The 16,479-nt window shown below is 34.8% G+C and overlaps 1 pseudogene; it reads right to left on the reverse strand.

Annotated features, from left to right (window-relative positions):
• Positions 1 to 642: 642 nt before the first annotated feature.
• On the reverse strand, positions 643 to 16,241 carry LOC149567182 (putative aldo-keto reductase 2; annotated as a pseudogene).
• Positions 16,242 to 16,479: the final 238 nt, after the last annotated feature.

Below are 16,479 nucleotides of genomic sequence, written 5' to 3' on the forward strand. Positions count from 1 at the left end.
GAGCCTTCATAATTTGACATTACACGTGCCAGAAGAGAAGGAGAATGATGCCGATATGGATGCTCCTATGAGCGCTTTTCTTAAGAGAGCTCAGAAAAACAAAAACAAAAAAATGATGTTTTAAAAATCTTCTTTGATAAACCTTGTTGGATAATAAAAGAACTTTGTTTTAAGTAATTATGTATGAATGATGCATATTAATACAGATTTTTATTTTATGTTAATGAATATTGTTATGTGTTAATGAAGTTTTGATTAGTATTGTGTATTAATGAATTTTTATCATATTAATGAATGTTATGTGATTGTATTGATTGAATTTTATAGTTCATAAATGGATGAATGAATGAATAAAGTATGTAATTAGATGATAATGGGTACTTTAGATTGATGTTAGGGGGAGGAGGGTGAGGCCAAATGAGCTTCCACCTTCATGTGGTTGACCTTGTTAAGTAGAGAATATTATAGTATTCTTGAAACCAAGTGAAGCTCAAACTAACATAAAATGGACACTTTGCATGTCGTAGGTCTAAAATGATCCACAACTACTGCTTCCCATAACATCATTTCCCTAGTCCTGAACCCATGCAAGAGCAACCTGGCTTGGGTTGAACCTTTTTCTTAAACTGATCTTACTTAGCTCTAGGAATAGATCTTGGTTCCACTCAAGATTCTCACCTTAAAACCTCGGATTCCCCTGTTTAACAGATCAATTATTATGATATGAAACAATCAACAATGACAAAATCAAATCAAATTAATTTTCACCTTTATTCTCAGTCTTATCATGTAGATTTTCGTTTAGATTTTACTTTGTTGTTCAGTCTCAATGTTTGAACTCAACATCAGATCATCTTTAAAATGGTACGATTATTAAATGGAAAAAAATAAATCCTATCCTTCACCTTATGAAGTCATTATCTGTCACACTTTGAAGAAGTTTTCCTCCTGTGCTGAAGAAACCCATGCCTAAAGGACTATATGGAACAATCCCAATCCCCAACTCCCTATGAATGGAATAAAATGAAATAAAATAAATATAAGTAAGCTTGTATTCCTTATCTAAGTTCAAATGGAACAAAGTTTTAAAAAATCTTATTAAAAACTTCAACCTTTGGTATATACTGTGAACCCAATTCACAAATATTTATTCTCAATTCTCTGCAATCTATAAAGTAAACATTGAATCACAGACTATTGAGGTATTATATCGTCACAACGTTTACCTGGAGGTGGGAATAATTTGGGCCTCAGAATCCCTACTCCAGAGAGACCATTCAAGCTACACAGTAGTGATTGGATGCACTGCATGGGCCCTATGGATTATTGAAGTAGAGGCTTCAGACAGACCCACATATTTTATATTTCCCTCTTCTACCAGCTTCTTCAATTCACTCGTCTGTATAAAAGGAAAACTCATTTGCTTGTTATCAGATTTCTTTTGTTTTGCTAGGCCTCGGTAAAGAGCCAGAGGGATACAATCTTGCCCTCCAAAGCCATACAACCTTGATTATTAGAGACATATTTTCTAGTGAAATTAGAGGTTTGAAATTTTGATTTTTTTTTTTTCTGAGACAAATTCATTGACTCATGTTACATTAGCTTCATAAGAACTCATCTCTCATGACAATAAGTTGGAGTAGTACTGCAATTAGTGACCTTCTGGAAAGGCTTAATGCTTGACCTTATGAGCATCATCTAAATGTAATGAGTACTACAAGTTCCATTTATTCTTATGAAAAATGAGTTCTTGTGAACCAATATTAAAATAACTTGTGTCAATGCATTTCACTAGAAAACCACACAGTTGAATCCTTGTAGTAAAATCACAATTTGACTTGTTGTAGAAAATATTTCATACTTATCAATCTCAAGAATTGATATATAAAATATATTTCTCACATCAAATCAAATTCAAGATTGAACTATGTAGTTTTTGGAGAAAAACCATTGCCCAAAATTTTATAAATAAGATTAAAATAAAAAACCTGTCACAGTAGTACAGATTTTGAATCTTAAAACTTACAACGCCATGACAAAATAGTATTTTGGTGCAAGGTTAAGGGTTTGGAATCTGAAGACTTACAGTAGCTTCTATGGGTACAATAATATCCACCCTGTGCTGGTAATAAAGATCAATGTAGTCTATATCAAGCCTCTTGAGGCTTGCTTCACAGGCAGCCCTGACATATGCAGGATCTCCCTTCACACCAAATTCTCCATTACTCCAAGTCAATCCAAACTTAGTTACAATATGCACCTTCTCTATGATACCTTTCAAAGCCTATTTAGGAAGGAACAGTAAAAGCATTATGCACGGTGTTAGAACAATCAAGCTCAGAGAATTAATAGATTAAGAAATGGAAACAGTAAGAGCTAGAAAAAAGATATGCATCTTGATAGCTCCTTTTTGAGAATGGAAAATTTTTGCATTTTGGTGAATTTTAAAAAATCTTGTCTTGATAAGGTCGGGATCATTTCTCAAAATTTTAGAAAACCCTAGTCATTTTTATAATCATAATCTCTCTTTAACCCTAGGCCATAAGTATGAGTGGGTTTTCATTTTAAAGAAAGGAAAGAATCCTTTTTTCTTTGATCTTTTTTGATCTTACGACAAAGGAATTGACGTAACATCGTGAGCTTGTGTTGTGGTCTCTTTGATCTCACAATAGTCCTTGTATCATGTCATCCAAGGGGAATTTCATTTCTTTTTCGATCTCGCAGTGATCATTATATCGTAAGATTGTATCTCGTTGTGCTTTGCTAATAAAAGGGGTCTTTTACCCATGATTAGTGTTTTCTCATGGCATCAGGAGCAGAGGACAAAGGGGATCACGATCCTGCGATAAAGCTTTTGTCGTTAGGTCGCAAAGCAAATAGATGGGGACTGGCGATCTTACGAGGCATGTCGTATGAATGGAGAATGAAATCAAATGGGTTAAGACATTACGACGAAGGCCTTTTCATATGATCATATGATGGATAAAGATGTGTTACGATGGTGTAGTGACACCCTATTGTTGTAGGATCATGGAATTCATGAATGCAAGCGTGTCACTTGCTGACATGACAGATGTTAGATTCCTATTGAAATCGAGCCGGTATATAGATGCCAAATGTGTTTAGAATTAGCATTAGTGGGACCAAGGGTAGTGAGATGGCACATGGATAACAGTCTCCGATCTTACAATAAGTTCTTTCATCGTAAGATCTCAGAACTCTGAGGAAGGGTTTCCCGATGATGCGACTAGGGTTTTTCATAGCATCGCATGGATAATTTGTGCAACCATGATGTAACGGTGTAATATTTTCAGCTTAACCGTAACATCATAGGACAAAATATGATAGGTTGCAATGCTACGAGGTGGTGAGTTCAACTGTGATCATGGGATGGTAGGACTTATGACTATGACTTACGATGCCCCGAAAATGGTTGTCGTGGGATTGTAAAACACAATGAGTAAGTTGTCGATGCTGTGATAAAGGAGTTATCATAGAATCGTGAAAGAATGTCATTTTTTCCTATTGCTCGATGTGAAGTTCTTTATAGGACATTGTGGGATCAGAGAGCTGTTAATATAATATTGCAATATTACGAAAGGTCTTTTTAGTTGCCTTGTCATAATTTCGACCAATGCCTAACAGTTTTCTACCAAGCATTGGTCAAAATTTTGACCAATGCCCAGTAGTTTTCTACAAAGAATTGGTCAAAATTTTGACCAATGCTCTGCAATTTTCTACCAAGCATTGGTCAAAATTCTTGTAGTTTTCTACCAAGCAATGCTGGCAATTTCAAAAGATTTCTACCAATGTATTGGTTGAAATTTCAAAATGCTTGGCAAAAAATGTGCTGGCAATTTCAAAATTTTTCTACCAATGTATTGGTTGAAATTTTGACCAACCAGTAGGTTGGTCAAATTTTTGACCAAATTTTTTTGACCAATGTGTAGGTCAAAAACTAGGTCAAAATTTTGACCAATAAAGGTCAAAAAATGAGCCCAAATGTACTAGTGTTGGGCTAAGACCAATGGATGATTCAAATGAAAAAAATATTGTAAAGAATCTAATGAGTGCTTATGACAAAGTGGGTTCTAAATCATGCACCAAAGATAGTAATATCACAAGATGAGTACTTACATCGACAATAGTAAGTACCCAAATGAAGAAACCTTGAATCATGAGAAATACAAGAAAAACATTGAAAATTGGTAGAGGTACTCTAAGTAGAGCCATGCCAAGGTGTGAGAGATTGGAAGATCCAACAAAAAATGAGTTATGGACATTTAGCGATAGAATACTGCAAAAGGATAAAGAAATTAGTGAAGCTTTGAAATCATTGATCGAAGATTTTTGAAAAAATAACACAAGTGTTTCCCCTAATCAAAGAGATGTTGTAAGAAGGAGGATTGGTAGCCAAAATTGCAACCCACATGTGAAACATTTATTGGACTCAACTCAGACACAATTTTTTACAAAATTTATTGGTATGTATCCTCAAATTCAAATAAGTCAAAGATTTTTTGAGATGGGTAAACCTTTTTATGTGAAGATAAATCACACGTGCACAACTTGTTGTTGTAGGATACGCATTGAATTTTCTAACCATTTTGATGTTTTAAAGCATATATGTGTGTTTTTGCATTCTGAGTTTGTTTTGCAGGATTGTGACATGAATGAGCCACCAAGATCTTCAAGGGAATTCATATCCAAAATTTTATGTGAAATAGGGGATGGCCAAAAAATTTACAAGACATCATGCTTGGATGGTAAATGCTTATTTTATGGTTCTTTGCAACTTTTATCAACTTGTCAACATATGGATAGTACACATGCAATTGGAAATGAAATAGTAGATTACAAAAAATTTAAGACAGTGACATATGCTCTAAAAGATGAGAAATAGGGTAAAAGATGTGATTTAGTCATTGAAAATATTCCAATGGATGAGTTCATGAAGATTTTCCGTGAAAAGATTATTTATAAGTATGCAAGGCATACACATAGAGCTCGATGGCTAGATTTTCAATTCAAGTTGTACAAGGATACGTTTCCACTGGATACCATTGCTTCAGTTGTAGACTTCGCAAAGAACTGCACACTACAACCACAAAATGAGGTGCAAGAAAAGTATTATACTTCTTGATAGGTTTCCATATTTTTTCACATAACATTTATGCATTCACCTACAAGTATAGAGGATGATAGGAAGATTTTGAGGGAGTACCATTTTTACATCAGCAATGATTGATCACATTCTATGGAGTTTGTACATTGTTGTTTTCAACTATTTTATGGATATTTGGCTAACAAGGGCATAACATATCATCAACACATTATTTGATTAGACAATTATGCATCTCAATTCAAGAATGCATGGATGTTCTATTGGTTGAGCAAGATGCATAAGTTGTGTAGAATTCAATATATGTGGAATTTCACAGAGGCTGGTCATGGAAAGGGAGAGCACGATGGTGTAGGCGCATGCATCAAAAGAGCCTTATCTCATGAAAAACTAAAGTACAAAGATAGAGCAATATTGACAGATGCAAAATCCATCATCCAGTGGTGTAACACTACAATGGGTCTAGGTAAGGAAGGTGAGTCTACGGTTCATAGATTTTTTTGGTTGATAGATAATACTAACATTGTACCATATGAGGATTGTTGCACACTAACAGGATCTAGTGAGTTGCACTCTTTTAGAAGCTTTGATGCAGGTTCATGGAGTATCCACACACACAAAATGGCATGCTATTGTCCATCATGTGCAAAGAAAAATTGGGATGACTGTGACTTAACTAAATGGGTGGACAAATGAGATATATGAGTTTTGGACCCAATTGACACCTATCGTCCCCCACAAGCACTAAAAATGGTAGAGATGGATTCATCTATTGACTTTGACGGCTTGTTTCATCTAGTGCAACCTAGTAATATATATATATATATATATATATATATATATATATAGCTTTGTAATTTACATATGTAACTTTATAACTTTTACCTAAGTATTTTTTGAATTAATGACAACATTTTGTAATTTTGTCACTACAGGCCATGTTTTTATTGTTATTGCACCTGAAGACAATGAAGAAGGGACGGATTATTATTTGCGTTATTGTGTACAAGCCAATTTTTTTTTGGATCGCTCAGTTATAGATGGTGAAGGTTTAGAGTACCATGTCGATGTAGTAGTTGTAATCGACACATGGCTTAGATGATATTCTATGAAGAACCCTAACTTGTGGTTATTTGAGGATTGGCAAATAGAGAGGAAGATTCTTCATTATTCAAACCTTTTTGTCACATCAAATGTCCACTTGATAAAATATGGTGGAAAACCACATAATAAGATTCTTTGGAAAGTTCACGAGTCAGACCACGAGGCAATACTTGAGACATTAAAATGTAGAGCAGATCTAGTTGGCTCATTAGATTGAATAGGGAGAGAGGGAGAGAGAGAAAGAGTGATCAATTGGATCCAAATACAATGTTGCAACCTCTCCCCCAAGACTGTCCACATGAAAAGGTGGGTATTGTTATTATGTGTAAGTGATGAGATAAGTTTAAATCACAGATTTTATGTTTTGATTTTTTTAGAATCTAGATACATTATTTGAATTTATATTAGATTCTTTAATAGGACCCATTTTCAAATTAGTCATTTGAATAAGTGAAAGTTTAGAATTTGTTGTTTAGATCAAAATGTAATGAAAGAACATGAAAATTGTTAGAATGTGAATGCTTTGTGATGTAAAGTCATGATTTTGTGCATGCAACTAGAAACTTCAAACTGGCAAAAGCAAGGATACAATGGGAGAAGTTTCCAAGACTCATCAAGCCATTCAGTAAGCCGCTTGATCATTGCTAGAAGTTCAAACAAATAATTCTTTGCATTTGGAACATTGTTACCAATAATGATATTATGACTAACATGTTTTTTATCTTTTATTTGTTGTTATGTTTGTTCGCTCTTAGTTTGAAGATTGCAAGGTTGTGATTGTGTGGAAGAATCCACACCCTTAAGGATAATCATAGGTGGTTCATCAATGTTTGATTTGTAGCCTTCCTTTCTCCATTTAGATGTAATCATGTTTATGTTCTCACAAGTTGGGGTGGAGGGAGGGGTATTGGTGGAATTAATTACTAATTACACTTTACTTATGTTTACTTAGGATACAATATTTTCATATTAGTTTTTGTAGGAGTCAACGCATTATTTAGCACATATTATAGGAGAAATCCACATGCACTTATTGTCATCTCACACCTATTTGTTTGTGAGATCCACCTTTGTGTTCTTACCACATTATCCTTCTCTCATTGTTTCACATGTTACACATACTTTGTTGTATAATGGATGATGTTCCACCTTTAGGCGACATGTGATTACACCTTTTCTAGTTGATAGGTTATCACTAGCAGCACTCCTAGTTATCAAGCATTACCTATATATTCAGGAAGATCTATGTGTATTGCATCCATACATACTTTTATTATTGATAATAATTGAATCTAGTCATTTAATGATCAAATCATTTCATCTCTCTCATTTGTGTTATCGATTGAGCTACTAGATCTTGTCATTTTTATTTTTTGCCTTGAGCAAATTCTTACACTTAGCATAGCTACTATCTTTCAAAAGTTCTTTCTTATCCTTATAAATATTGGATTTGAGTGTAGTTTCAATATTTGGTAGCTCATTACCAAGAGTAGTCATCTCATAGAAAAAAAAAGTCTTCAAGCCTAAGCTTCTCTTGAAACTTGTTTTATAGTTCTTAATTTGTAAATAGATGTGAATTTTTCATTGTAACATGTAGGCAAAGATCTCGTAATTTTACTCATGTCCATCATCATCGCTTAAGGTTCCATCTCTACTTATAATTGAACAAACTATATCATTCACTCTCTACATAAATGGTGAAATAGTTCACTTTCACTCACCCTTATATCTTCATACTTCCCTTAAAGACCGTACAACTCATATTTCTTAACATACTCATCACCTTTACAAATAGTTTCTAGCTTTTTCCATGCCTCATGGGTTATCATTGATCCATAGATGTGAGAATACTCTATATCAGACAAGGCACTAATCAAATATTAACTTTCTATATTGTTTTTTCTTGAGTTGCTTCATTTGATTTGTAGTACCATTTGATAGATCATTTGGTATATCATAAGGCTTCTCACTAATATCCCAATATTCATCTCCCATACATATCATATAAATAGTCATACCATTCTTCCAAACCAGGTTGTTGGTTCCATCAAACTTAGGACCATCATTTTGTAAACTTTTCATGTCAAATATCACATTAGGTGATCAAACATCTTTAAAAGGACTTGGCTATAATACCAATTTTTAGGCCTAAGAAGAGACAAGAACATCTTAGGGTGGGAGTGATTCAATTGTATGCCAAATATAATAATTTCAACCACTTAAATAAATCAAATATCTAAAAGATAAATAATAATACGAGATTTGTAACACATTATACATAATACATAACATCATATATTGGTGTAGCGGCACCAAGTGGACACACAAAACTACAAGGTACACTAGGACCTATGAAGGAGACCATGAAGGTACCAAGGGCAATAAATGCCTAATGAAGATATGTAAAGTCATTTGATGATGGACCATGGCTATTGAAGCCATCAAAATGTAAGGGAAGCATGAAATTGTCAAATTTGTAATACATTGCCAAGAATGGGAAAACTTAGGCCAAAATGGCACAAGTGAGGTTTAAGGAGTTAAAATTCATTTAATGTTAATGTCATAGTCAAATTTAATGTATTTGGTTCATCAAAGTTATAGTATGGAGGAGTCATAGGTCATTCAAGATTAAGATACAAGATATGCATAAATAAATGTAAATTGCAAAATTGGCAAAATATTGTCAAGAATGCTAAAAATGGCTAAGAGAAAGGACTAATGGATGTGTTTAGAGTTTTATAGTGTAAATAAGTTAAAGAGTCTTTAGATTAGTATAGAAATTTTGAGCCATTTTCATATGTTAAGTTAGTACACTATTGCAGACAGTTACAAATAGTTAAGAAGTTGTTGTCGGGTTTGTGGGAGTAGATGGGGTCTATTTAGAATTTCTTCAACATGATTAGAAGGGAGAGATGATCCATAATGATAAAATATGTAATGGAACGAAAGATGGAAGTTCTATGAATAGAATTCAATTTTTTTGCATTTTATGAAGCTTACTGTCTCATGGGTACAGTCCCAATAATAGAAATTTTTTTTGAACATATAAATGTGAACATGGTTGAAACTTGGTGTAAATAAATTTTTTTTTATTTCTCTTACATTTGTATGCATTAACTTCAGTGTTTTTTTTGGTGATAAAGCGAAGGAAATCACTGGTATAAGTGATTGTGCCTGTATTGTGACTATAGACAGTCATTACTGCAAGGACTTTATTAAGCACCTTGACTCACCCACCAATGGGTTTCTAGTGATTGGTATGGTGATTCAAATGAATAATAGATCCTTTTAATATAGTGAATATATGCATGGATTTGAGATGAGGTCTTTGAAGAACCCAAAAAGATGGAAAATTGTTGATTAAGGGAAACTAGTGCCATACTAGTCATGGCTAGGAATGATCCAAGGGATAGATAGGGTAACCAAGGTTTGGAAAGGTCTTTTTAGATGGATTGTAAAGTGTTTGAACCTTTTTTAGAGTTGTGAGTGAATTGGAGGGGTATTTTCTACAAAACCCTTGGTTTCTTGTTCAAATAGTGAGGGTTCGTTGATTTGGGAGTTTGATGAATGGTGATACTTGGGAGTTTGATAATATTGTGTGTTAAGAGGTCTAGAAAGATTCTTTTAGGTTGGGGAGTCTTGGAGATTAGTGGAGGATAAATTTCCTTTGTTGGGGTAGGTTAATTAGGCCTAAATGCATGTGCAATCAGCAGTACAAAGGTTCACCAGTCAAGAGGTGAAGGTTTGAGATTGATAGGGATTTTATAACTCCCAAAAAGGTATTTGGAAAGTTAATTACTTACCAGGTTGTTTGGAAACATTTCATGGAATTTGTAGACTTCTGTCTAATAGGGCTACTAGGTAGGCCCAGGAGGGCTAAAGTGTGAAATGGTGAAAGATGAGTTGGTTGGAGTTGGTGAAGAGTTGGATCATGGTAGATAGGTCTTGAAAAGTTTATACAAGGTGTTAGGGTTAGTGTGGGAAGTTTGATTAGATATTTGGTATGTTGGAAGCACTAGGTGCACTAGGTAACCCAAGAGAGTATTGGAGTTTGAATAGATTGGATTGAGACAATGAGATGATGAACTCATGAGCATGGTTGAGGAAGTAATCTACCAAGTCAAAGAACTCCATTTGATCTTTGAGTAGGACTGATTCCTTGAGTTGATTCCAAGTTATATTGTTGAATCCTAAAGTTGAGTTAGTCTATTTAAGGTGATAGTGGATGGCTCTACATCATATATGTTCTTGAGGAAACCTATTAGGAAAAACCTAGTGGGAGCCAAAACCACAAGATATTTGTAGTATGAAAAAATATCCCTATTTTTTTTAAAATATAGAGAAAAAATCAATCCACTTACATCTAAAGGCATATGACCCAATTTATGGACACGCTATGTAGAGAACATTTCTTACAATAAATCTTAGATTTTGCCTTTCGTTGGGTTCACTGATATAATCGTGATTACAAGATAGTGGACATAATGTCCACTACAACCAAGAAGATAAACATCTCAAATGCCAAGACAAATCCAATGAAGCACAACTTCTACTTATTCATAAAATGCATACAATATATTTCCTTTGCACACCTTTGCATACTTAACATACTCTCAATTATAGAAATGTTATTTCATTTATAGATGTTACAAAGATTAAACATAAACAAGGTTGACTAATGCCTATTACAATAAAAGATATAAATATTATGTTTAATCAGTAATGTTATCCAAATCAAGTCATCCAAGACTTGGATAGGACCCAAATGAATAACCAAAAGCATGCAATGGTATCACCAAAGTAGCACCAAGAATCACAACTTATTGGTTCATCAAATCAGTTAGACACTAAATAAAGAAACACCAAAAAACCACCAAATAAATAAAAATTTGGTCTCCTCAATCAATGTGAACCATTAACATGATCTAAGAACACACACAAGAAGCATGAATACCATTTAGAGCCTTCATATCATCACTAACTCAAATTGTAAATTATTTTCAACACTAATCAACAAGAATACTAAAATATTAAACTCAATCATAATAAAAGATAGATTATTATACTCTAACTCATGAAAAACACTAGCTAAGGAAACAATGATAATTCCAATACAAACACTAGCATAAAATGTTGTCCTATTTCATTTTTCTGCACATTTTTTCATAATAGAAAAAATAATAATTGAAGATTAGGATACCCATTTCACTCCACTATAACATATCAAAAGATGAGGTATGATTGTTTTGGACCAAGTCTCTATTGTTACACTATGGGCCACTTTTTAGGCATAAAATTGAGCAATATAGGTGATTTTTCAAGGAATAAATAATTTTTATGTTTCTTAGAAGGTTATAAAGGTCCTTAGGGTCATTAGGTTAAGTTATAGGCATCTAGGAGTTAAGATGTCAAAAATTACAAAAAATTGCAAAAGTTGTCAAAGCAAAATTGCAAAAATACTGACAACTTTGCAGGAGTATGGGAATTGGTGAAGGTCTGAGCATTTGGAAATAAGTTATTTTAGTGTTGCCAAACCTTTTTCAAGTTGTAGAATTGGAATCAAGTGAGAAATGTAAAAATTGCACTTTTTGTGCAAAGTTGCATTGTTGAAAGTTGTAAAAGTTGCTCAAATTTGCAACTTAGTGAAAAAAGGGTCGTGGGATCAAACTGTTTATTTTGTTAGGTCCAGGTGGCTGGGTAAACCCTATCCCCAATCTTGTCCCATCCTGTTAAGCATTTGAACATTCTTGGGCACGCCGAACTGAAACGTCCCTAAGGGTCACTAAATGCCATAGGGCAACGATCTTTGACTAGGCATATCTCAAAACTCATATGAGGTATGGATGCAATTCTAGTTCCTATAGGATCATGTTGTAGAGAACTACAATAACCTCTCTCACTTTTTGGAGATCATACTCCATTTTGATTTTGCGATGCCATCTCAAATGATGCTGAAACTTATAGTGTTGGCCAATACAAAGTTACCAACTGCCAAATCTCTCTCACCTTTCATCGTGGGATCGAACTATATGTTCTGTTAGGTCTAGGTGGCTAGGTAAACCCTATCCCCAACCTTGTCCCATCTTGTTAAGTGCTCAAATTTTCTTAGGCACACCAAACCAAAATGTCCCTAAGGGTCATTAAATGCCATAGGGCAACGATCTTTGACGGGGCATATCTCAGAACTCGTACGAGGTATGGATGTGATTCTAGTTCCTATAGGACCATGTTGTGGAGACCTATAGTTACCTCTCTTTCTTTTTGAAGATCTTACTCCATTTTGATTTTTCGATGCCATCTCGGGTGATGCTGAAACTTGTAGTGTTGGCCAATACAAAGATGCCAATTGCCAAATCTCTCTCACCTTTCATTGTGGGATCGAACTGTCTATTCTATTAGCTCTAGGTGGTTGGGTAAACCCTATCCCCAACCTTGTCCCATGTCGTTGAGTGCTCGAACGTTCTCGAGCATGCCAAACCAAAACATCCCTAAGGGTTACTAAATGCCATAGGGAAATGATCTTTGATGAGGCATATCTCGGAGCTTGTGCAAGGTATGGATGCAATTTCAATTCCTATAGGACCATGTTGTGGAGACCTACAATAACCTCTCTCACTTTTTGGAGATCTTACTCCATTTTGATTTTGCGATGCCATCTCGGGTGATGCTGAAACTTGTAGTGTTGGCCAGTACAAAGTTGCCAACTACCAAATCTCTCTCACCTTTTGTTGTGGGATCAAACTATCTATTATGTTAGGTCTGGGTGGCCAGGCAAACCCTATCCCCAACCTTGTCCCATCCTATTGAGCACTTGAACGTTCTCGAGCATGCCAAACTAAAACATCCCTGAGAGTCACTAAATGCCATAGGGAAGTGATCTTTGACGAGGCATATCTTAGAGTTTATGCAAGGTATGGATGCAATTCTAGTTCCTATAGGACTATGTTGCGGAGACCTATAATAACCTCTCTTTCTTTTTGGAGATCATACTCTGTTTTGATTTTGCAATGACATCTCGGGCGATGTTGAATCTTGTAGTGTTGGCCAGTACAAAGTTGCCAACCACCAAATCTCTCTCACCTTTCATCCTGGGATTGAACTGTCTATTCTGTTAGCTCTGGGTGGTTGGGTAAACCCTATCCCCAACTTCATCCTATCTTGTTGAGCGCTCAAACATTCTCAGGCACGCTGAACTGAAACATCCCTAAGAAAGATAATGGCACATTAAGGGGCTTACAAGAGTTCATAAGTTTATATTTATCTCCCCCACATTGAAAATATCATGGAGAAAACATGGTGTGATGTGTAGAAGGAGAAGATTCTAAAGAGCTCATAACTTTTCCTCCTCGTCATAACTCATGAACTTAAGGGTTTATTAGAGGTAGGCTTAATATGGAACATATTCTAATGTGCCATAGGTTTATAAGATTGTGTCAAAACTATCAAAAGAATGATAGAGATCACTATTTTGCATCATTATGAGGGTTTCTCAAGGATCTTATCTTATGTAATGTCATATTTGTGAATACCAAAGAATATATTCGCTACCTCTTGCATTATCATTCAAAAATACCAATCACATTAACATGCTCCTAAATGATAGATTTGTAAACTGTGATGTTTTTTAGTTCATTGTCTTATATTGAATAATGGTTTGGATCCTTTAAAGAAGTGTACTTTTGATAGTTGTGGGTACATGTGACCCTCACCAATGTATGATAGTTTCATGAGAGGCAATAAAAAAAGAAGTCAAAGTAAATAGATATATAAATTACGAAAGTATATGGTGTAGTAGCACCCTTCCAAGGCTCACACCATTTCATTTTGGTGTGATAAACTTCTCTTAAGAAGTATGCAAATAAAATAAGAGCATATAGCTCATGCTTGTGTGTTCAAGCTAGGATAGGTTTTCAAGTTTTCTCCTTCAATTGGAATCATTCTAAATTCTTTATGTTTCCATGTTGATGAAAGGTTGAGTTAGGAGTTTCTATTACATTTTGGGCATATGTATGCATTAGAAGACCTCACAAGGTGGATTATTTGCTTAAAAGGCCAAAATGCTTAGACAATACAATATTTTGCAAAAGTTATCACCATATGCTATAGATGGCATTAGGAGCTTAGAGGTCTCAGATGAGGCAAGTTGATGAAATTTTTAACTCCTAAGGATGTTTGGGGAAGGCCTAGTAATCATCTGAAAATGTGGAAACAAGTAATGTTACTTGGGCAATAAAAATTGCAGCAACTTTTAAAAGTTGCTCAACAACTTTGTCCTTTGTTAAAGAAAAGGTTTAATTTGTAAAATGGCTTAATATAAAGCCTTGAACCTATTAAAACACAAAAAGGGAGATTATTTTAGGCTTTTAAAACCCTAAACAAAACGTGGTTATTGTCTTGATATTGATGTTGTATAGATTCAACAATCTATGCATGTTTTTTTCAGCAATAATATTGTTTTTTTCCTTGTATAGGCAGTGCCATTACATTTGCATCATCGATCTTTGGAATTTAACATGGTATCCGAGCCAAACTAAAAATGTAAAAAACTATTTGAATAATGGAAGCTTGCAAATATGGTGTAAAATTAGGTCAAAACAGAGAGGAGGACGGTGACAGATTTGGAACAATATGTAAACACACATCCAAAACATGGAGGGAATTATATACTAAGCAGATAGAATGGGAACAATGGAAGAACAGAACAAAGTCCTAGTCATAGAAATGATGATCAGCCAACATCTTTTATCAAACATTTTCATTCCCTTCTCAGCATATGTTGACATAATGGATTGGTGGGTAAATTATAGCAAAAAATAGTAGTGATTCAACAATAGCTATGCATCATGGGGCACATAGATCCTGTGCTAAGGCGATATAACATGGCCAATACTAAATGCTCACAGCTTGCAAATTTTGTTAGATAAGAGAACAACAACTATAGATTTTACCGATGAATATGGACTTGTCAAACTTATGTTGTTGAGTTGCTAACGAAGTCAAAGTACCATTGTCTCTAATCAATCCCTCATGTTTTTGAGACACCCCCACATGAAAATTTGGTCATTGGAAGGCACAAATTTGATCTACTTCCTTTGGTAAAAGGATTAAAACTGCACTTTGTTCAAATGTACTACTTCAAGAAGCACACATGGGATGGAAGCCTACTTTTCATTAAGCACAACTATGGAAAAGGTCTTCCCAACTCTACAAACCACAACCCTTTCCATGTTACTCCAATTTCAACTTCTACAATTAAATGACAGGGCTTATCCCATGCTACTATCCTTAGCATCAATTACTCTATCTTAAGATGAAGTTGGCAAAGCTATCAAATTCATCACACAAATTAAACAAATACAACAATATATGCAAACCATTCTGTAGAACATAACTACCAAGTACAAGCAGCACCACAAGCTTGTCCATTGCATTGTGAGCCCTATAACATCACCAAGTAAGTAGGATTAGACAACACCTTTGAGCTCAATCTTCCTACCTAGCTTGTTATGCATCTTGTTTTCAATTCAAAACTCTCACACCATTACTAGCCACCTCTATTGAAATATACAATGCTACAAAGGCTCTATTTTCAATTGAACTCAATCCTCTATGTGCCACCCCAACTAATAGTAACCAGATCATCAACAATCAACATCTAAGTTTGACAACAAGAAACACCCTCTTCCTAATGATGGAAGCACAACAAGTTCCTTCCAAAGGAAAGGGCTAGAAAAAAGTGCAAATTGCCCATAAATCTCCATGTCTCATTTTGTAATTATACACAATGGGTATGAATGCTTCTCAAGGGTTTGGGGGACTCAAGGATACATAACTCTATCTGTACTAAGATAAGCCCTCTATTGCTCTGTCAACAACACAATCATCACCTACAAAACACATAAGAGAAACACGACAATGTAAGTCTTCTAAAAACTTTCCACACACGTACAGTGGCACCTGTCTTGACATATTTGCTAACTACAAACAGTTGCAGTAACATATCTAGCCCTGCCATTCTCTAGGAGCCAGCTTAGTGGTAGATTAGGCGAATAGATTAGGCACCAATATGTAGAACATCTTAGATTGTACCTCTTGGATAATAATACTGTGCATTGTAGTTAAAGTTTAACATCTAACTTATTATGTTATTTGTTTTCCCCTCATCTTCTCCAACCTGGTATGGTTCTCAACCTCTATCATTCATAATTACGCTTCTGCTAACATTTAGTCCACTCAATGTGCATGTCCTCTAG

This window comes from Cupressus sempervirens, chromosome 3 (genome assembly GCF_028749045.1).
Source record: "Cupressus sempervirens isolate cs-2001-9-10 chromosome 3, ASM2874904v1, whole genome shotgun sequence".
Taxonomy (NCBI): Eukaryota; Viridiplantae; Streptophyta; class Pinopsida; order Cupressales; family Cupressaceae; genus Cupressus; species Cupressus sempervirens.